Consider the following 23,622-nt stretch of genomic DNA (forward strand, 5'->3'; position numbering starts at 1 on the left):
GCTTTGAAGTGGGTATTGTGCGCTACGCCATCGAGATGGTGGGGTGCGCACAAAGGAATCTTTGAGGACTGGCACGAATGCAGGAGAATGATATGCATACATTTTGGTAAGCTTCAGATGTGACTACCAGATAAATACAATGTATGGGATGGTCCACACATGCATCTGTCCAAGTGAGTACAGGCATATGGTAAACAACCTAGGCGGATGCACATGGACTTCGTGTTGAGGAACACAGTCAATAAGCATGTGTTGGAGAGGAAATTACACGAACGGTCGCTCGAGTTGGAAAGATAGAGGGTGAAAAAAGTGAGTGGGACCTGCGCATACCAACAATTTTGTGGGTTTATAGGACAACATGCAAGAAACTGATGGGACAGACACCTTCTAGGTTGGCCTATGGAGTAAACTTTGTAGTCCAATAGAGCATAATATGCCTAGTCTTCACATAGTAGTGCTGGTGGTTTGTGAAGCCTTGGAAGAAGGGATAGTGCAGCTGAACGAAGAAGAATGCTTGGGACGTAAGGAAGAAATCCCATAGGGCGATCTTAGGCTCCAAGAACTCATGAAAGAAAGAGTGCAGTTAAGGGAGAAAAGCGCTATGGCGGAAGCGGAAGTCAAGAAGATTGAGGAAGAAATAAAGAATGATTTTCTCGATAAGAAAACTGGGGTGATAAAACAGGGTCCACGACAGCACAAGGGTAGCTGTGTGGGTTAGCTGGAAAGTGGCCGTTATAGTTACTATTCACGATATGATGCTTGGTTTGAGACCAAATGGAGCGAGCAGCTAGCATTTAAGGCAAGTTTTATGGGCAAGATTTGGGAAAATCTGCCACCAAGGGAGCATTAATGCACTGGATTTGGGGGGAACGGTTGAATTCGAATTAAAAGGGCACTATAAATTACAAAGGACTGCCCAGCACACAACACTTGGTCATTTTAGAACTGAGCTGTTGCACACCCCGAGTATTATGAACTGAGACTGGTTTGCCCTATGAAGAGCATTGTTTGAGCACCTGATTGAACAGTTGAGAGATTTTTGGATGAACAAGATGGCAGCGTCTAAAGAAGCTAGGGAAATCACAGAAATGACCACCGAAGAAGCCACGCAGGCCATGACCATAGAAGATGCCCCTGAGAGCACCGAGATTGTTGCAGAAAGCCCTAAATCACCACGCACATCGAGACCAAAGAAAGATAAACAGCCTGTGATACTGGTGCATGTGCCCCCTCGAAAATTGTTGCGCACTAGATTAACAATGGAGGAAAAGGGAAAAGTAGTTAACCTGGAAACCGATGAGGAGGAAGAAGACCTTGAGGATATCATAATCAAAGTGGATGAGGATGAGGGCATGGAGGAAGAAACCGAGGGCGCAGTCCCTCTAACCAAGCTGCCCGCATATCTCCCTCCATGGAAAGGGAAGACAAAGGTGCCCAAGGACCTAGACGACAGTAAAATCCCTCTGTAGACTCCACTGTTACCTAATGATATCATTTTCGAAGGAGCGTACTTGGGAAGGGTGCCGAGCTTAAAGTTCGAAGACTGGGATCTCTCTAACCACGAGAAATTCCCTCACTTGGTGACTGCACACCTCATGAAGCCAAAGAAACACACCACGGCGAGAGTTATAGAGTTGGAGCCACGCAAATGGTTGCGTGGGGTCGAAAAGGCAGGGTTGTTGAACCTGCTCTGGGTGTCGCATTACCATCGTGCCCCAGTAACAATCTTCATCATCAAGTAGTAGCTCTGCCTAGTCCATGATGGGTGTTTGTGGCTGGAGGAGCCCGTCCCCATCATAGACCACCTGATCCATCGAATTACCCGACTCTCGTGTAAAGGAGAAGACCATGCAGACATTTCAGAGGGTAAAAGTAGTGATTTGGAGATCACAGAGGACATGAAAAAGGAATACAAGCTAGAGAAGAAAAAGAGTGGCTACACAATCTCCAATATCAACAACAAGGTAGTTAGAGTTGCGATTCAGATACTGGCGGGTAACATCATGCGGAAGTGCCACGTGGATGAGGTGCCTGCGCCGGTGGTTGCACTTGCCGAATAGTGCATAGAGGGGGTCCAGTTTAACTATTCCAAATTCTTGTGCAAGGAGTTCTTGGAGAATTTCCACGAGGCACAGGAACAAGGGAAAACCTTCCACTATGCATGCCTTTTGCTGTCCATAGTGCTGGTGGCTGGGGAATTTCCTGAGGATAGCTAGTTCCCCACAATTGCAAGGGATCTCATGGAGGCTGCGAAGTATGCTTCACTTTGGGCTACTAAATACGTGCACCACATCCGTGACAGTAAAATATTCTAGGTGTTTATGGAGATAAACATCAGTATGGGGATTAATCGCAAGTCACAGTTATCACCCACTATCTACAATAGCTTACAGTGTTTCATAGAGTTTAAAGCAGACTTTTTTCACATCTACCTTAGGGTGCGCAAGGACCCTACAAATAAGTGGAATAAACTGCCATATATGGCCATAGATGATGTGATACTTGACGTAATTGAGACATGGCTGCTAGAATGGTGTTCTTCAGGCATCTTCGCAGTGGAAAAGTTTGCTACGTAGAAAAATAAGGAGGAGGAAAAACTACACATGGCACAGTTGGTGAAAAAGAGAAGAAAAGAAGCAGTAGCAGCAAAGGTGCAGGAGGCATAGGATGTTGTGCAAACAGCAGCAGAATAGTAAAAGGTCGTAGTAGAAGCTTAGAAGGTAGCAAAAACAAAGCCTGAGGGCCAGAAGTCGCCTTTCCTTAAGCAGGAGAAAGAGATGGAAATAGAAATAGAGGCGGGCAGTGAAGACCCACAGACATCGTCGACACTATTGAAGCGCAAGCACCCGAGAGAGTAGATGGGGTCGCGCAAGAAGGTAAAAGCATTTAAGATGTCTATTGACCTTATCACCCTTAATGAGGGGGATCTACACGATATAGGAGAGATGGTTGGCGACATCACCATAGAGGCCCTCCAGAATTTTGCCGAGGAGAATCAAATTTTGTTTGGGGCCCTCCAAGCATAGATTCAGGAGTTGCAGGTGTGCACTCCTTAGGCTAGTACTCCCTCCACGAGCCTCACAGTAGGAACAGCCGCAACCAAGGAAATGTTGTGCGCTTATGACCAACACAATAGTGCTGCCAGAAGGGGAAATGGTTACAGCAAATGAGGCTGACAAGCCTACGGTTAGTGCGTTGAAAGGAATAGGGATTAGCATGGATGGGCTCCCTTGGGAAACACTCAATGTTCTGCAACATGGGATTACTGCAAAACTGTGGGCTAGGGAGAGCCGCATGCTATAGGTATTGAGTGAACAGAGGATAAACATGGAGCAATTGAGCTTGCAACGCGATGAGGTCATGTCTCAGAATAGGCAAATGGTACAGGTAATTGACAAAGCCTTCTAGATGGTCCCTGAGCTGGCCATCCTAGAGGAAGCACTAGCAGAGGCACACATCTAGAGGTTAGCAGCAGGGGTGTGTGAGGCACGAGAAGAAATGGCCAAGGTTCAGTTTGAGTTGAACCTCCAGATAGCAGAGCGGCAGTTGAAGGCCCAACCTTCAACTCCTCCAAAGGTAAGAGAACAGTGCGCCAACACCATTACATCGGGGATGGAGGAGATTAGCAATGCAGTAAAGGACTGCACCAAAATGTTGGAAGAATTGTTCGAGGTCCTCACCGCTCTGCAGGAGGACTCAAACATATAGTGCTTAGTAATAGGGGCGCGTGAGCTATAGCAATAGTATGACAACGTTAAAAGGACCACGTAGACAGTGGCCCTTACACAAAGGCTCGCACGGATGCAACATGCCAAAGTGCTTAAGGAGCAGGTAGACGCAACACGACACAAAGAAGTGGTTCTGAAGCCGTGCGTCCAGCCTTGGATCGATGAGGCCTTCATTATCACAGCAACAATTGAAGGCAATCTCACATAGATGCAGGGGATGCAGTAGCAGCTACAGGGAAGCAGTTCAGATACTGCGGTCTCTGAACAACGCATCGAGGAGATACAGCAAGCAGCCGCTTAGTGCACTACCAAACTTATAGCAATCCGATCAGAGTTGGGAGGTCTCCGTGCGAAGATCTCCGCACCAACAGAGTGACTGGAGGGCAAGTCATGATGTTTGTGTTGGGGACCTGTTGGGCACGAGATCCCCCAAGGCAAGTTTTGGGGCTTAGAGCCCAAGTTTTGACTAAGTCTAATGTAAAGACTCCGTGATGTGTGGGTGGGGAGCGTGAAGATTGTAAATGAGTCAGAGGGTTTTCTACCCTCATTTTTGTAATGTAATGTCAACTTGAGAGATCTACCCATGGTCTGTGAAGCATGGTATTGTATAAACAGAGATGGGATCTAAGTTGTAAAGGGACAAGAATCAATGAAATAGATGAATGATAATGACTTGAGCCTAATCTAAGTATAGGGTGAGTCATTGGGTCATAGAGTAGGAGAACACTCTACAGCTGAGTGCGCAGAGGCCTAGTAGTCTGCAGTTGAGTGCACGGACCCCTGCAGCTGAGTGCACAAGGCAAGTTGAGTTTGTAACTGATTAAAGCAATAATAAAGAGAAGTTTACATTATTTCTATGTATCATTTCCTATTTTATGCTTTGAAGTATATTGGGCATGCATTGTAAGGTTACTATTTATTTGTTGCGCAAACTTATATGAATATGTTGAATAAGTGAATATAAGATAAAGTATTTGTTTACGTGAAGATAACTAAATATTATAAGAATATAAGTAAGACCCATAGTGTAACATGAGGAAATAGCAAGATCGCTACTCTAGCAATGCAAAAGCTCCATAGCCCCAGGTTAGGGCTGCGCGAAGGCGAACACAATAGGGTGCAAAGGCCTCGCAGGTTAGGAATGTGCACGGAGTAACCTGTGCGAAGGTATTCACATTTGGACTAAATCAACCACTCAAACATCTCAACGGTGCGGAATCCTGGTTCCAGCATCCCCCCATACTGCTTCAGGTGAGACCTCATTCTGCGCTCCACGGGATGTTGCTGAAAGGGTCAGTAATACAAGGATTTGTTTGGCTAAATAACTTTGAACCTAAGTTAGGCCCCATCAAGCCAACAACTAAATTCCAGCCTTAAACTGAACTATTTGTTGAATATTCTAAGTCTATCCATTAGAAAATTAATCTGTATTCTACTGGTTTATTTCTTTTACTTGTAAATTCTGAACAAGTTATTTAAAACATTTAAATATTGAAATAAACACAATACAGTCACAACATCTACAGATCATCAGCTGAAAGAAAACAAATACACAAGTGACATCATTATTTTTGGATAAGTGTCCCAGGAAAAACCCAATGTGGGAAAACCAATGCAGCTATTTTGAGGGTATATTATTATGCAGTATTTCCTTGAGTACAAATGGGTGCCTAACCGGCTCACCGGATAGAGACAAATACACAGCAACAATACCTCTATATTTGAAAATAGGTATTCAGAAAGCCTATCCCACGAAACCCTCTCCGGGGACTTTGAAGCTCAGTGTTGTCCTTTCTGGCCTCTGCGTCATTCCTAGGACTCTCTATGTCAGCTCTCTGAGGCATTGTGCAGCCTCTGGGACCCTTTGTGTCACTCCCTTTGCCTTATGTATGGATGACGCAGTCCCTCTGGACTTTGTGTTGTCTCTGCTGGGCTCTGCATAGCCTGCTCTGGCCACTGCTGAAGCTCTCTACTTCTGTGCTGGTCTCTCAGTATTGTCTCTACTTCTCTGTCCAGTACTGACTACCCCTCACTGTTGATCACTAATTCAACTTTGCTCAGCAACCCCACTCTAGCAAAATGAATGATTGATTACTCTGGTTTATTCTCCAACTAACCCTCAAACCTCCTCTTATACTTTTCTTGTTGGTCCATCAATGACCGAGATTAAATCTCTAATAAATGGCTAAGATTAGATTTGGCTTGATCCATGACTTTTGGAACCTTCTAACCTAGTTTTATATTAATACCCATTAATATTTTATTTTTCCTAAGTTTAGACCTAGGAACTCCATTAAAAATATTAATTATTTTAATATTTCCCAAACGGGTACAATCTTTCCAAACCATTCTGGGTCTTGGATATCTCATGTGCTTTAGCCTCTCCACTAATTTTCATGGCTATAGCAGATCCGATTCTACCCCAAATCAACACTCCCTCTTAGTGAGGACTGTGCTCTAGTAATACTCCTCACTGAGCATCACTCTGATTATACAGCACCGGTACTTGTGTTGATGCTAGGCCTCCCCACCCAACATCCTCTACACTATTGCATTCTATACTGCTACCCATGACCCTGCCACTGCCACTGTTGAAAATAATACTGAGAGGGGGGGGGGGTGAATCAGTATTATCTAATTCTTTTCAATATACCATCCAAATTTATACTTTAAATTATTCTTCAGATATTGATGATTAACTTATGTGTCAGTACCGTATAATAATGAGCAAGAACAATGAAAATCAGACAGTCACACCAAAGAACACCATATATAAGGTGGAAACCCAATGTGGGTGAAAACCACCTGGTGCAATATGTCTCTATCTTCTTTCCATTAGAAACTTCTTTTACAATGCTTTTGTACTGATGAAGTCCTTTACCAGTACGCAGGCTGCAACCTGCAGAGAGCTACAACTCTCTCTCATTTTCCAGTCTCTGTTGGAAGGGAGCTACAACCCCCTACTTCTTTTCTTTCAAGGACCACTTTTCATAAATTGTCAAACTGGATCCATGAACATCAAATGATCATCAAGTAAATGTAAATCACCCAGTCAACCTTTTACAACAACCAATAATCTCTCAGAATACGAATACTCAGATCAACAGTAAAAAAAATCTAAACCCAGAACACCTTATCAACAGATGAAAGTCAGCCAACAAATGTTTTAAGACAGATCTGCAGTTTTTCCTTATCTGGCCTGCGTGGATCCGCACCCTCGTCTTCTGTTTCCCTGCGTATCCATGCAGAGCGCCTTCTGCTGGACTACGTACCTCCGCATAGTGCCTTTTGTCTTGCTGCGTACCTCAACTGTGCCTCCACACCTGCGCCTTCTGTCGCACCGCGTACCTCCGCACTGTGCCTTCTATTGCGCTGCGTACCTCCGCACTGCGCCTTCTGTTGCATTGTGTACCTCCACACCTGCGCCTTCTATTGCGCTGCGTACCTCCACACTGCGCCTTCTATTGCGCTGCATACCTCCGCACTGCACCTTCTATTGCGCTGCGTACCTCCGCACCTGCGCCTTCTGTTGCGCTGCGTACCTCCGCACCTGCACCTTTTACTGGATTGCGAACCTCCGCATCTGCACTGTGAATCGCCTGCGGACCTCTAATTTGAACCGAATTAACAATCCTCCAATGTGCCCCCAACAGTTAGATGCACAGATCAGATCATGCACCCAAGAGATCATGACTTAATAGATTCACCTTCAAATTCACTTTGATTTAGATCAAGCTCTTAGCACTGATAACCCAAAATTTCAGATCTTAAGATATTCAAATTTTCACAAGTGACTAGCCAAGTGATCTCCTTTCCCTTTTATAGGCAAGCCCTTACTAAAACCATGAATCAAAACCATAGAGAACCAATACAAGGGACCCAAAAACCTTGGGCTCAATAATAATAATAATATAGAAACAATACCACGGACCAAAACCATAGGATCATGATCGACGGGCTAAATACCACGGGCCAAACATAAGAAACCCCACGTGAGCGTGCTTCTCTGCATTGGAGTGAGTGAAATGGGGAACCGCACCTTCTGAACGGGGCACCTGCAAGTATCTCTGCACTTCTTGGACAGGGTACCTGCAGGTCTGCACCTTTTGAACTATGCACTTGCGAACCTCTTTATTTTCCATCATTTTGAGAACCTGATCAGAGTTTTGTCATTTGAACGAGTTGCCATCAAGTACAATACTTGTACCAGAATCATAATGCCAACAATCTCCCCCTTTGGACTTGATGGCAACCTCCAGATCCTTAATGTCATTCTCCCCCTTTGACATCAAGGGCAAAGGGTTATGCTCCCCCTGAGAGCATGCTCCTCCAGATTGTAGACCAGATCTGCAAAAGAATAATCATAAACCTCCAAACACCATAACTGACCATGAAAGAGATAGAGACATATTGCAGTGATATTCAGATCAGCATCCATGATCTCCTTTTGTACTTCCTCCAATATCTTCTACCATAATGCCAACAATGCATTATATGCTCCCCCTGAACCTGTGCCATTCGATCTTTGACCAATCAGCAAATATATACCCCATATGAAACTCGCGTTCAACCAACAGTCTATGAACCAAGTGAGGTTCAACAACAAGATGATGCATCAACAACCCCCAGCTTTTTCCTGAGGTATTCAAAGGTCTCCCTGGGAAATGGTTTGGTAAGTATATCAACAACTTGTTCCTTCGAAGGAACATACTCCAACTTGATCTTTTGCTCAAGCACTTGTTCCCTGAGAAAATGATACTTGATCAGTATGTGCTTGGTCTTTGAATGCATGACTGGGTTCTTTGAAATGCTGATTGCACTTGTATTGTCACATAAGATGGGGATAGGTGGTGTACAAGTGATTTGAAAATCCTACAAGGTCTGCATCATCCAAAGAAGTTGAGTGCAACAAGATGCAGCAGCCACATATTCTGCTTCAGCTGTAGATAACGCAATCGAACTTTGTTTCTTGCTGACCCAAGATACTAATCTGGAACCCATAAAGAATGCACCACCACTTGTGCTCTTCCTGTCATCCATGCTTCCGGCCCAATCTGCATCTGTATAAGCATGAAGTGTGAGATCTGTATCTCTAGGATACCATAAGCCATAGTTTTGAGTTCCTTGGAGGTACTTGAAAATTCTCTTCACTGCCTGAAGATGAGTTTCCTTTGGATTTGCCTGAAATCTTCCAACTATTCCTACTGCATGCATGATGTCTGGTTGGGCACCTGTCAAATAAAGTAGACTTCCAATCATAGATCTGTAGTTTGGTTGATGAACTGCTGCTGATTCATCATTCGCACTAAGACTGCATCCTGTAACCATAGGGGTATATACTGGTTTTGAATCTTCCATGCCATACTTCTTCAGAATTTGCTTGAGGTACTTGGTTTGAGATAAGAAAATACCGCCTTCATTTTGTTGGATTTGCAATCCAAGAAAGTATGTCAGTTCTCCAAGCAAGGACATTTCGAATTCTTTCTGCATCACCATGGCAAAGCTTTGACTCATAGTTTCTTCATTGCTACCAAAGATAATATCATCTACATACACAACAAGTATTAGCAATTTGTCATTTTCAATTTTTCTATAAAGATTTCTATCTGTTGATCCTTTTAAGAAGCCTTGTTGATGAAGATATCTGTCCAAATGATATTACCATGCCCTTGGAGCTTGTTTAAGACCATAGAGAGCATTTTTCAGTCTACATACAAGATTTGGATCATTCCCAAGAATAAAACCATCTGGCTGCTCAATGTATACTTCTTCTTCTAAGTCTCCATTCAGAAAGGCTGATTTCACATCCATTTGAAATACTTTGAACTTTTGAAAGCTTGAGAGAGCGAGAAACATTCGGATGGCCTCAAGTCTTGCAACAGGAGAAAAAGTTTCTTCAAAGTCTATTCCTTCTTGTTGAGCATACCCTTTACACACAAGTCTGGCCTTGTTTCTGATTACTTCTCCATTTTCATTCAACTTATTTTTAAAAACCCATTTTGTCCCTATGACATTTTTATCTTTTGGTCTAGGAACCAACTCCCAAGTGTTGTTCTTTTCAATCCGCTCAAGTTCTTCATCCATAGCCTTGACCCAAAATTCATCTTTTCATGCTTCTTTTACATTTTGTGGCTTAGTGGAGGAGAGCAATGCCAAATAGCTTGACGCTTCTGCTATTGTTCTTCTTGTTTGTACACCTGCCTCTTTCTGCCCCAAAATCTGAGATTCTGGATGGTTCTTTTGAACATACCTGGATGGAGTCTTCTCTTCTATCCTTATCTGTTCCTCTGGAGCCTCTTGAGGTTCTTCTTCTTCATTATCAGTCTGATTTGGACGGTAGTATTCATCCTCTTCGATATCTTCATGATTTACTTGCCTAGGAATGTACCCTTTTTCATCAACCACTACATCAATGCTGTCAACAATTCTTCCAAGTCTTTTATTGTAACACTTATATGCTTTTCTATAAGGAGAATAACCAAGGAGAATACCTTCATCTGCTCTAGGCTCAAGTTTTCCAAGTTGTTCATCAGTATTCTTAATATAGCATTTGCTTCCAAAAATTTTAAAATGCTTTATTGAAGGAGTCTTACCATACCAGAGCTCATGAGGAGTTTGAGTGTTGTTCACTCGGACATTTGTTTTGTTGAGAATAACAACTGCGGCATATGCAGCTTCACCCCAGAAGGTTGCAGGAGTTCCAGACTCATCAAGCATGGCACGGGCCATTTGTTGGATTGTTCTGTTCATCCTTTCCACCACTCCATTTTGCTGAGGAGTCCTTGCTGTAGAGAATTCCCTTTTTATTCCATGTTCTTCACAGAAATTGAAAAATTCATTTGAGGTAAACTCCCCACCTCTGTCAGACCTGAGGCACTTAATTTTGTGATCTGATTCGTTTTCGACCAAGGCTTTGAAGGATTTGAATTTTTCAAATGCTTCGTCTTTGTGCTTCATAAGTCCTAACCAAACAAACCTTGAAAATTCGTCAATGAACAATATAAGGTATTCCTCTCCTCGAGGTGTCCTTGTCCTAAATGGACCACATACATCTGTATGAATAAGTTCGAGAGGTTTGCTGGCTGATCCTTCCTTCTCAGGGAAGTTAGTCCTGGTTTGCTTACCAAACTGACATGATTTGCATATTGTGTTGTCTAGAATTTTGATATCTGGAAGATCACGAACTGCCTGGTATTTGCATGCTTTCCTTATTTGTGAAAAGCTTAGATGCCCCAACCTCCGGTGCCATAACCAGTGCTCATCATCCTTGCTCATATAGCATTGTTGTTGTCCTTCTTCAAATATGTATAGATTATTTGGAGTTATTCTGCCTTTGATCACTGTTTCACCTGTGTCAAGATCACGAACACGACATCCATTTGATCTAAATATTACCTTGGTTCATTGATCGCACATCTGACTAACACTTAGAAGATTATGTTTCAATCCATCAACGTACAAAACATTTCTAGCTTTGACCTCTTCTTTCAATTGAGCAATACCTTTTCCTTTTATGGCAGCAGGAGTATCATTCCCAAACGAAACTCTCTTTCCTTTTTCTAAAGCAGTATATGATTCAAGTTTTTCTTTATCACCTGTCATATGCTTCGAACATCCACTATCGATGTACCATTGATTTTCCTGTCCTTCTGCATAAAATGATATCCCACATCTTTTTGGTCGAGGTTCCTTTATTCTCCATGTTCTGGTGCTTGAATCTTGTTCCTTTGTCTGCCGAAACCTGCTCCTGCATTCAGAGTCTTCATGACCAAAGTTATTACAAATAGAGCATTCAAGTTCATTTTCAAGAGCCGAGAAGTTGTTATAGGTCCTTTTTGTAATCCCAGTCATACTTCTTTGTTTTTGAGCTTCTCTAGTCATGATTGTCTTGTAGGCAACACATTGAGCTGCTTTGTGACCAAAGTTATGGCAAGAGAAACATTGGCCATTGAAGAAACTTCTGCGATTACCAGCCATATGACTGTAGTTTCTATTTTCATCCATTCTTGAGGTAAATTGGAAAGATCTTACCTGTGGCTGGTTGTAGCTTTTGTTCGCCCTTAAGGTGAATTGTCCCTGATTTACCTCGTAGTCTTTGTTTATTTTTTATGGAATTTGTCCTTGTTTTAACTAGTGATCTCCATTTGGCTTTTGTCCATATCTTCTTGCTGCATCGAGATAACTCTTTGAGGTGGATGCTTGAGATGCTTCTCCAGTATACCCCAGACCTGTCTTAATTAGAGGAGAGCGTTGTACATTGATGATCTCATCCAGAGTTTCAGATCCTTTAACAAATTTAAGATTAAGAGCCTTTGTTTTCTCAATTTCTTTTCGAAGCCCAACTATTTCACTTTTAATTTTTCAAGAGATTGTTCCTTTTCATCAAGTTGGATTTGCAGAGTCTCAATGATTACATTCTTTTCTTCTAAGCATGTCTTGAGTCTAGACATCTCCTCATAATAGCTATCCATAGCTATAGCATCCATGTAATTATCATCTTCAAAATCCATTAAAGGTTTATAGGGATTACCTCGTTCATCTTCATCACTGTTTGATAGACCATCACTGTCTTCATGGGTGTAATAGCTTTTATTATTTGTATTTTGTTTCCTGTTCCATCTAACAGGTTCCTTCCCTTTGTCATTCTTATCCTTATGAGGACATTTGGCAGCATAGTGACCTGCTCTTCCACAAGCAAAACATTTGAAGGGTAACTTACGTCTGAATCTACCAGTACCTCGTTGAAGATTTCTGACAAAATTTGATTCTTCTTCTTCTTCTGACACATGGCTTGATTCAAAGTACTCTCCTTTGCCTGAAGCCTTGAAGGCAGCTTCTCTTCGGTCTGAAGGACCTCCTTTTCTCATTTCATAAGCAGTTAGAATTCCATGCAGCTGTGACATTTTAAGGTTTTGTAGATTCGCCTTTTCTTCTATTGCAGAAACTTTGGATTCAAACTTACGGGACAAAGATCTTAGAACTTTTTCAACCACAACAGCCTCTTTTATTTCTTCACCCAAATTTTTCATACAATTAACAATTTCATCTACACGAAGAAAATAGTTAGCCACACTTTCATCATTGTACATTTTGAGATTTTCATACTGAATCCTGAGGGTTTGAAGTTTTTCTCTTTTTACCTGATCATCTCCTTCATAGCTTAGAACAATCTTGTCCCATATTTCTTTTGCGGATTTATACTGCATAACTTTGACAAATTCTGATTGCGATAGACATCCCAATAGAGTATTGACCGCCTTTGCATTTGTTTCATATTTCTTCTTCTCATCCGGATCTGTAGGAGCAGCTGAAGGAAACATGTACCCTGTATCTATGATATCCCAGACATCTGTACCAAGAGATTGAAGATAGGCAGTAACTCTTACCTACCAATATACGAAGTTTGTCCCATCAAAAATCGGTGGCCTGATTGATGCTTCCCTCTCGTAGTTGCTCATGATGAATAATCTTCCTTCAAGCGATCAAGCTTCTCTGAAGGACCTGCTCTGATACCAATTGTTGAAATTAATACTAAGAGCGGGGGGGGTGAATCAGTATTATCTAATTCTTTTCAATATACCATCCAAACTTATACTTTAAATTATTCTTCAGATATTGATGATTAACTTATGTGTCAGTACCATATAATAATGAGCAAGAACAATGAAAATCAGACAGTCACACCAAAGAACACCAGATATAAGGTGGAAACCCAATGTGGGTGAAAACCACCTACTGCAATATGTCTCTATCTTCTTTCAATTAGAAACTTCTTTTACAATGCTTTTGTACTAGTGCAGTCCTTTACCAGTACGCAGGCTGCAACCTGCAGAGAGCTACAACTCTCTCTCATTTTCCAGTCTCTGTTGGAAGGGAGCTACAATCCCCTACTTCTTTTCTTTCAAGGACCACTTTTCATAAATTTTCAAACCGGATCCATGAACATCAAATGATCATCAAGTAAATGTAAATCACCCAGTCAACCTTTTACAACAACCAATAATCTCTCAGAATACAGTAACCAGATCAATAGTAACAAAAATCTAAACCCAAAACACCTTATCAACAGATGAAAGTCAGCCAACAAATGTTTTAAGACAGATCCGCAGTTTTTCCTTATCTGGCCTGCGTCGATCCACACCCCCGTCTTCTGTTTCCCTGCGTATCCATGCAGAGCACCTTCTGCTGGACTACGTACCTCCACACCACGCCTTCTGTCTTGCTGCGTACCTCAATTGTGCCTCCGCACCTGCGCCTTCTGTCGCACCGTATACCTCCGCACTACGCCTTCTGTTGCACTGCGTACCTCCGCACTACGCCTTCTGTTGCGCTGCGTACCTCCGCACCTGTGCCTTCTGTTGCACTGCGTACCTCTTCACTGCACCTTCTGTTGCACTGCGTACCTCCGCACTGCGCCTTCTGTTGCACTGCGTACCTCCGCACCTGCGCCTTCTGTTGCGCTGCGTACCTCCGCACCTGCACCTTTTACTGGACTGCGAACCTTCACATCTGCACTGTGAATCGCCTGCAGACCTCTGGTTTGAACCGAATTAACAGTCCTCCAATGTGCCCCTGATAGTCAGATGCACAGATCAGATCATGCACCCAAGAGATCACGACTTAATAGATTCACCTTCAAATTCACTTTGATTTAGATCAAGCTCTTAGCACTGATAACCCAAAATTTCAGATCTTAAGATATTCAAATTTTCACAAGTGACTAGCCAAGTGATCTCCTTTCCCTTTTATAGGCAAGCCGTTACTAAAACCATGAATCAAAACCATAGAGAACCAATACAAGGGACCCAAAAACCTTGGGCTCAATAATAATAATAATATAGAAACAATACCACAGACCAAAACCATAGGATCATGATCGACGGGCTAAATACCACGGGCCAAACATAAGAAACCCCACGTGAGCGTGCTTCTCTGCATTGGAGTGAGTTAAATGGGGAACCGCACCTTCTGAACGGGGCACCTGCGGGTATCTCCGCACTTCTTGGACGGGGTACCTGCGGGTCCTCACCTTTTGAACTATGCACTTGCGAACCTCTTTATTTTCCATCATTTTGAGAACCTGATCAGAGTTTTTTCATTTGAATGAGTTGCCATCAAGTACAATACTTGTACCAGAATCATAATGCCAACAGCCACTACTGCATCCATGTTGTTGCTAGTCCATTCTCCCAACACTACATCTGCACTGCATCCCCTCTCATCATGTTGCATCATGTTATTGCACACTACAACTTGGTTATTCAGAAGTAAGTAACTGATCCACCTAGCTTCTAACATCCCTATCAGGCTAGAAACACTCCCGACACTGAAAATATCTCTGCTACTAATAAGTGCTCCCTCTACTAACCTCTGCGTTGCTGCAACAACTCCCTGCATCTCACACTATTTCACGCCTCTTTGTGCCATCGTGCTCTGGTGCAACACTCCCATGCCTCTCTTACTATAGAAACCTGCTAGCCTCACACTGCCCGATGACTCCCGTGTTGTAGCACTCTCTACCACTTCATCTGCATCTGTCTCTACTTACATCCACCAATTCTGCTACTCCTCTTAAGGGTTCTCATAGTAAGGTATAATCCAAGAGGTTGGGTACCTCAAGAATTCTACCCCTCATTGCCTGTAGTACTCCTGACCACACCCCGATGTCTCCCCACTTCTTCTCAAGTGGCAAATGAGCACTCGTGGCACAATCGTCATCCTCCTTGACTTGTTTCTCTGCCTTCACTGGCACTGACTTAGAGCCAGAAGCCTCTCCTTAGTTCTTATTCCTCCGACACTGGTTCGCATAGTGACCCAGTTCCCCACAATGGAAGCACTTGACCTTGGAGAGGTCCTTCTTCTTCCTCTTCTACTGATTTCCCGCAGATGCTAAAGTCGCATCCTTTCCTCTTCCTTCTTGATCTAGACACCTTTTCTGCTACCTCCTGTCTTGGTTATCCATTTGATCTCCTCTTGGTGAAGAGCCACCCACAGTTCTTCCCAATCTGGAAGACTCGCCCTGCCCAGTATGCTCTCGAAAAATGTCTCCCACTCCTTAGAGACTGTGTTAAGTTCGGTCCTCACCATCAAATCCTAATCTGGCATGGCCCCTATGGAATTTAGTTTGTCCTATATCTCCTTCAATCGACCAAGGAAGACATCTATATGCTCTCCCTTCTGCATCTGGTGTGACCTTAGTTGATTCTCCAGTAACATCTTCCTTTGCACGGAAGCATGTTGGTACAATTTCTACAAGGTGTCCCACATATCCTTTTCTGTTTCCTTCTTAGAAATATGTTGGACCACATGATCCTTGAACCCATCAAGGATGATGCACTTTTCCTTGGCCATTGCCTCCTCATACCTTTCATTAGCTACCAGGTCAATTGGGATAGCCATTACTCTCAAGGAAAATCCCTTGATGCAATGTTTGTCTAGAATGGACAAGATCTTGGCCTTCCAGACCACAAAGTTGGATGCTCCATCCAGCCTATCCTAATCCCTCAGCCCATTCACGACCATCTCTCTTATCTTCGCTATTGACTCCTCCAAGTTTCTCTACTTCCCTCCTGGAAGTTTTCAGTTTGGCTCCTACTGATTCTCTCTACTTCTCAACATCTAGAAGTTCTTGGTTCGACTCCTCTGAGTCTCTCTACTTCCCATATGGAAGTTATCTTATGGACTCCCTCTAAGTCCTAATTTCCCTCTTGGAAATCCTTTTGCAAACCATCAAGTTTCCCCTCTCTGATCATCTGTGCAACTGCAACATTGATCTGAATTCCTTGGCTAGAAATCTTCCTTGGTACTATTAGGTTCCTATACCAATATGAGTCATAATTTTGAATGGCGAAAGTTAAGCCTTGTAATACTGTACATACCTTTTCCTTCTGCAAATGTTTTCTAATATTAAAAAATAAAAAAATGTAAGAGGGTGTGTCCTAAAAGAAAAATCAAAGGACAAAAGAATGAAAAAGGTCAAAAAGGGAAGATATATGAACCCCAAAAGACAAAAAGAGACCATGAAAGTGTGCAAGTCAAAATGCCACTACTATTTACTTTCATGCATAATAATGATTGTGTGCAGCTTGTCACTCATGCCACAATCCATGGTAATCAAACTGTTTAATCTTGATTATACCATGCTTTGAATTTTATGTTTATAGTTAGAGAATAAAATCTGACCAAACAGTTTAATCTTGGTAGATCATTAGATAGGTAGAGAAAATAAGAGGAGCTCATCAGTTTAATCTGAGCCCTTGGATGATATAAGGTTAGAAATAGATAGTCTACTTTGTAAAAGAAAAAGGATTGATAAGGGTTTGCTAGCCTAAATGCACCCAAATAAAATGAAGAGAAAATGGTAGGGTAGGTAAATGGGTAAGTAGAAGAAAGGTGGCACAAATGTCAAGTGATTACTCATGTTTAAATGCATCTTTCAAATGTGCATAAGTGGTAAAAAAAGAAAGGATAATGATTCACAACATGGTTTATTTAAAATCCTCTCATTCATCTTCACCCCTTTACTTCACTAATTTTCCATAAATAAGTTCTAGTACTTAACACCTTTAAGTCAAAGGGGCTCAAAGCATTTCTCTGACTTTTGGAGGGACTGGGCCCTCGACTTGATGACTCATGAGTATAAGTGCTAGAATCCCCTTCATAAAAAATTCATCTCCCTTCATTTCCTCCCATTTCCCTAATAAAACCACACTTTCCTATGGTGGACACCTTTTACCTAGGAAAAGTGACTCAACCCCATGTAAAACCCTTTCGCACAAAAAACCCACCAATTTTTTTTATCTTAAGTATAAATCTAAACGTGCAATCGCATGTACTTTACCCCTTTTTTACCTAAGAAAACCTACTCCGCCATCACTTTCATATTAATTAAACTAACTTTATCATATAAATTCCTTGAAATCCCATTAGCCCATATTAAATTAAAACCCTATATAAAATACCCCAACCTCTTAGTTTAAATAAAAACTAATATAAACTACCCCTCATCCCGATATACTTTCACTTAATTTACCTAACCCCGGTAAAATTTAAGTTAATCTTGCATCGGCCTCCCCCGACTCCCTAATCCTTCATTAAACCGGGTCCAATCACTCAACCTAGGATTAGTCCCTAAACTAATCTCGAAATTGCCATAATTAAATCCATGGGCCCCCCCATCAACCCTCGTCATTACCCCTCATGCAGCTTTGCCTCCCGACTATTGTTGATCATCCCTCCCCCACATCCAATGGCGCACAACCATTTCAACTGCGCCCGATGGCTGAACAATAACCACTCGATAAAGTGGTTTTTCTCTCGACCCCTGATGCTATGTGTCAGATGATGTATGGCATGACCCCTCCAGAATACCACCCATGCCACAAAATCAATGCGACAGCCTTCCAAAACTGCTTCCCCCCACTTAACCGAAAACTGTCATTATTCGTCTTATAGCAAAAAATTAACCATTTTCCCTATAAAAGACCACGAAGCCCTCTTTTGCCCCTTTTCGCGCATTCTCTATGTAAATTCTAAAAACCATTGCCAACCACTGCAAACATCGAATTTACACACAAACTTCCAATTCCGCTCCAGAAGATGCTGCAAACAACCCAGCTAACCCTTCAGTCTGCACCAAGACTATGCCAATCGCTGCAACTACCGTGAACTAGCAATTTCAGGGCCAAATCACCCAATTCCAGGTATTTCACCACGAAATACCTCTTACCCCTACAAAATTTCAAAACCTTTAGCTTGTGGAGTATTTTGATTTATAAATTGATTAAGAATACTGCCAAATTTAAGAAACTGCTTGCCTGAACCCTCTGAAAATCTCAAAATTTTTGATAAAACCCCCCAGAGCATAATTCAAATCCATAAGAACTGAATTATGGCTACCCCTATCGCCATGGATGTTAGACCCATTATCACTCCTCACTTAGACCTGGACCACCTTTCCTTGGCTGATAGGGACTTCCAAATAAAATATACTATTGCCCTAGAGCTTCTACTTAAAATCCACTACTTAAGCCAAGACAGACCCCTGAACCATACAGACGATACTGGCCTTTGGGAGTCCAATTTACCTAGATACTAGTTCCCCTATGTCCACATCTTTCCAGATATTGTTCATATGTGTTATGCATGCTACGTCCCCAGCCATAGAACCATAATGTCTCATGGCCAGAAGGTTCTATTCACTATCACTGCTGAGTCCATAAATGAACTGTTGTAGTTCCAACCAGGGCCAAACCTAACCCCACTCTCAATTGGAGACCTATTGGACCAGTATCCCAAGCTAAACCCTGCAAGATTGGCCTAGTTATTCCAAACCTTCATTAGAGAGGAAAAACACATCCCTAAGGACCCCCCTGCATATGTATCAGCTATTTTCTCTCCATGGGGCCAAAACATTGTAACCATGATATCATGTGTTTGGGTTACACTACAAGTGAATACATCAATGAAGTTATCCTAGCTTTTGTGTCCATCTATACCCCAAGACAACCTCCTACAACCACATATGACTTTTCCACATTCATAGCTGATACAATTCATGAGAAGTTCACAAGATTGGGCAATGAGAGAGTTTTCAAATACTCTTTTGTATTGTACCATCTATTTTTGTACTATCAGTCAAATAAGTTCCCTTTTACTCTCTAGAAGCTTGACACCAGGGGCCAGCCTAGATCTGTCATTTTTTGGACCCCAATTTTCCATGAGTTTAGATCACCATATACATACTCAGACTTCATAGATTCTTTTGTGCATCCAATCATGACTATGATCACTGGGAATCCTCCACCTAGGATAAGCCTAGAGATAAAAAGAGTCCTCCAACTCTCCAAGCAAACCAAAGCGGGTGATTGGTACCTTTACCAAAACCACACAGAAATCAGAATATATGGTTGTCTGCTTGCACCATATAAGTTGTCAAGATACCTCCCTATAACGTTGTTTGCCTTAGAATATTACAGATAGATCATCAATGCAGATGAATTAAACTTTTTCAATGCCAAGAAGAAGGCCTATTTCAAAATCAAAGACCCATTAGGTCCCTTCATATGAAATTCCAGAGAGGCAGGGAAAGAGGTAGACCTGATCCTGCAAAGAATGAAATTCTAAAGGACTTTTGTATGGATATATGACCCTTTGGAGGTCATTACCAAGAAAAGGAAAAAGATCAAGCTAGGACCTTTTATCCACCACCCCATACCACAAATAAAGGCATATGCCAATAAAACAGAATGGGTGGAAAATACTTTAGTAGACAGTGACAGCACAAGAGTAGAAGTAGAAAATGCTCTGATTGATTTGGAAAATCAGCTTGATGAGAGCTCTTTTCTGCAGGTACCAGAAGAGCAAGAAAGAGTCATGAGTACCCCTCCAGTCATGCAGACTCCTTAGAATGAGGAGAAGATTCCAAAAATGGACAAAGAGGGAGCTTCCACTTCAGGAATGGATACCTCTATTCTACAGCAGGAAACAAATCACAGCAAGAGGCAAAGGCTCAACCCAGCCTTTGAACAGGAATATACAGAAGGATCAACACAGGTAACCAATATAGGGACAGACAGAAGTAGGCCCTCAACTCCATCTGAAGACATACAAGAGCCTTCCACATCACAAACTCAGATGTTGGAAAGGCAACTTAGTGTGGAAGTGTCTTCCTTCAGAATGCCTGCTGACAAAGACCAAGACATAAAGGACAGGTATAAAGAAATCAAAATGAGGAATGAGAAACTCAAAGCTCAAACATATGCTCAATACCTGAAGCTTACTCCCACAAATCAAACAAGGTTGATGTCATCTTTTGACATCAAGGAAGGAAAGCTACAGATGTCCTTTATTAAGCCTATAACACAACAGCCCAAAGCACCATCAGATTTCAAGAAGGTTGACTTTGAAGTATTGGCTAGGGATATTCATCCCATAGACCAAATAGAGTTGCATAAACAGGTTGGGGAGATGATATACTCCACCCTGACAGGTAAAGCCATAGCTGCCCATCAACTTCAAAACTCATTAAACAACATCTCATCTCAATATTAGTTGGAGAAGGCCTCCTCACAAGCCAAGGATACCAGGATCAAGTCCTTAGAGGAGTTAGTAATTGAATTGGGACATGATCCCAAGGATATTAAAGTTGCAGAGCAGCTTATAAAGAAGAAAAATGATGATATTTATGCACTTAAAAGGCAATTAAAAATACCCCAACTGCAACATCCTCAAACTCTAGAAGTCTTAGAGAGCCAAACCAGACATGAGGAGTCCATGGACTTGGTCCTAAAGCTTAATGATCAATTAAAGGAGATAGAAAAGGAGTTGGACGCTTTAATTCAATTGAAGCAAAGAAACTTTGCCACAACTTCTAAAGATGTCATCCCTATAGTATCTACAACAGTCCCTTCCACACTGGCAGCTTCACTAGCACCTACAGCTCCACCTGCCACAACATTGCTAGTTACCACAGAATCTACAACAACAGGTGCATCAGGAGAAAAAGAAGCAGAATTAGTTAAAGCCATGGAAGAGATGTCTATCCAGGCTACAGAAATGAACAGGCTGAGAAAAAAGGTGGCAATTTTAGAAATTGACTACAAAATTTCCCAACTTAAGCAAAAGGAAGAGGCACAAAAGGCCCAAAGAATGAGTGAAAGAATCAGAGTCTTAGAGAAAGACTTAACATTGGAGAAACCCCTTGGGCAAACCAAGGAAATGTTGTGGGCCAATATCATTGACTCTATCAATGATATTTGGCCATCTATTCAAGTTATTTTTTAGCAAATAGAATTAATAAAGATAGCTACAGAAGCTATCCAAAAGGTCAAAGAAGAATTAAGAGACATGCCTAAGGATGCCAATAAACTCATCCACTTCCTCAACAGCAAAAATAGGTATGAACTTCATGAGCTGGACATAGAAGATAGAACTGAGACCATTTTGAAAATAAGGAAGGTTCTTTCCAAATGGAACCTAATGCTTAACTTAGAAGAAAAGTGCCACAACATGTAGGTAGTCATTGATAGGTTCATGGCTAAATTCAAAATTTTGAGGGATAAAGGACTACCCAGTCCTTTGGTTATCAATGAAAAACTCATGACACAGCAGGACTATGATAGGAGACTCAGAAAGTTGGCCAAAGAACAAGTTAGCACTTCATCAATAAAAGCCCTGTCAATAGGCAAAGTTTTGTACAATACATTTAAGAACTAGTTTTTCCTCTAGCACGAGGTAAAGTTCATCATTAAGCCCAATTTTTCCAAGTATATTGAGGCTGATGAAATATACAAGAGAATGATGAATGTCAAGTTACCTGATGCTGAATGGTGGGAAAAAATGACTGATTTACTATGAGAAATTTATAGTGAAAAGGTTACTACATAGTAAAAGTAGGCAGCCAAGTAAACAGATGAAAATAGATCATCAGGGTTAAAGAGTATCAGATGAAAGATGAAGGTTAAAGAAGATGCCAGTGTAGAAGACCACAAACAGAAAGCCAACATAAAGGGCTCAAAAACCAACCATAAAAGCCAGCAGCACCACAATAAAAGGGATAGCATGAAGCAGTTCAATAGCTGCCTCTATCTTCTAGCTAGAAGATATTTGTATTTCCTAGATTAAATCTCAAGTTATTTTGAGATATTTTGTAAAACATTTTGTATAAATACTTCATAAATTGAAGTATGTAGGGTGGATTCTTATACGTTTCTATCGACTTCTTTATCTAAAGATTGTAAAGCTTTTGGAGCATTGACTGAACCAGCAAGCTGGATTAATGAATAAAGACCAGATATTTCAAAGGATTCATGTGTTGAGCAAAGTATAGACAAGTATTCTCTCTCGTTTTGTTATCTTCTTTAAATTTTTCCATTATGTTTATCTGAATCTGAATGCTATAACATGGAATAATATTTCAGAATTTGCTTAATTGCACTATGTTTTAACTGTTTAACATTTAAATGTTTTCAACTCAAATCTAAGTTAAGGAATTATTAATTTCTCCTTAGTTTAGGTTGTCTTTCTTTAATCTATAGCGAAGGATCCTTAATTTCCCTTTGTATCCGATTACCTCATTTTCCTCGTTTAAATCCTAGTCTGAGAATTCTCAATTGCTCTCTCACCCTGGTTCAAACCATTTCACCCCTCTGCTCCAAACACCTTTACTTTGTTCAACTATCTTGCCCTTTGAACATTCACTTTAGTGAGTTAATCCCAACTCTATTGCCTTTCAATTGACTCCATAGCCCAATGGTCCAAAGACATCATTCTATCCATCTGTTTTAAGGATTCCACCATCCAAATCTTCATTACAAATCAAAAACCCCCCTGAACCTTCAGAACTAGCCTAAAATCCCAGCAAACAAAGCTAAATTATATAGAGAGAGCCCTCTCTGAGCCATAGGTTGGCTAGAGCCTATGCTTAAAAGTTGGTTTGTGGTTACCTCAGCCATTTTCTTTCTTGTGATAACTTCTAGAGAAAATTCTGAGTGATAACAGGCAACAACTCCCTCTACCTTGGTTTTTCCCTATTAGGTATTGTTCTGACCATAGTACCCCACCAGCTTTGCTGCAAGGAAAATTTTAGGGGTTAATATTCACAAGTGGGCTAATTTTCCATGTTTTTTCCAAAAAAAAAATTCGCCAATTTCCATTTTTTTCTAAAGATGATTCGTCCAAATTTTATAGTATAAAATTATTTTACCTTAAAAATTTCCAAAATTTTATAAAGACTATATACAAATATATTAGAAAATTGCACTTCTTACAAAGATATCAACAAACATTTTATAATTTGTGATTTTGGGGACTAGTAAGATTCACCAAGGTTTCTAAACTCTAAGAAAAATGTTCATCCTTAAAATTTTCCCTGCTTGACTCCCACAAACTTCCC

The sequence above is a fragment of the Pinus tabuliformis genome, chromosome 3_1 (genome assembly GCF_031772625.1).
Source record: "Pinus tabuliformis cultivar Carrire ecotype Pingquan chromosome 3_1, CPIR1, whole genome shotgun sequence".
Lineage (NCBI taxonomy): Eukaryota > Viridiplantae > Streptophyta > Pinopsida > Pinales > Pinaceae > Pinus > Pinus tabuliformis.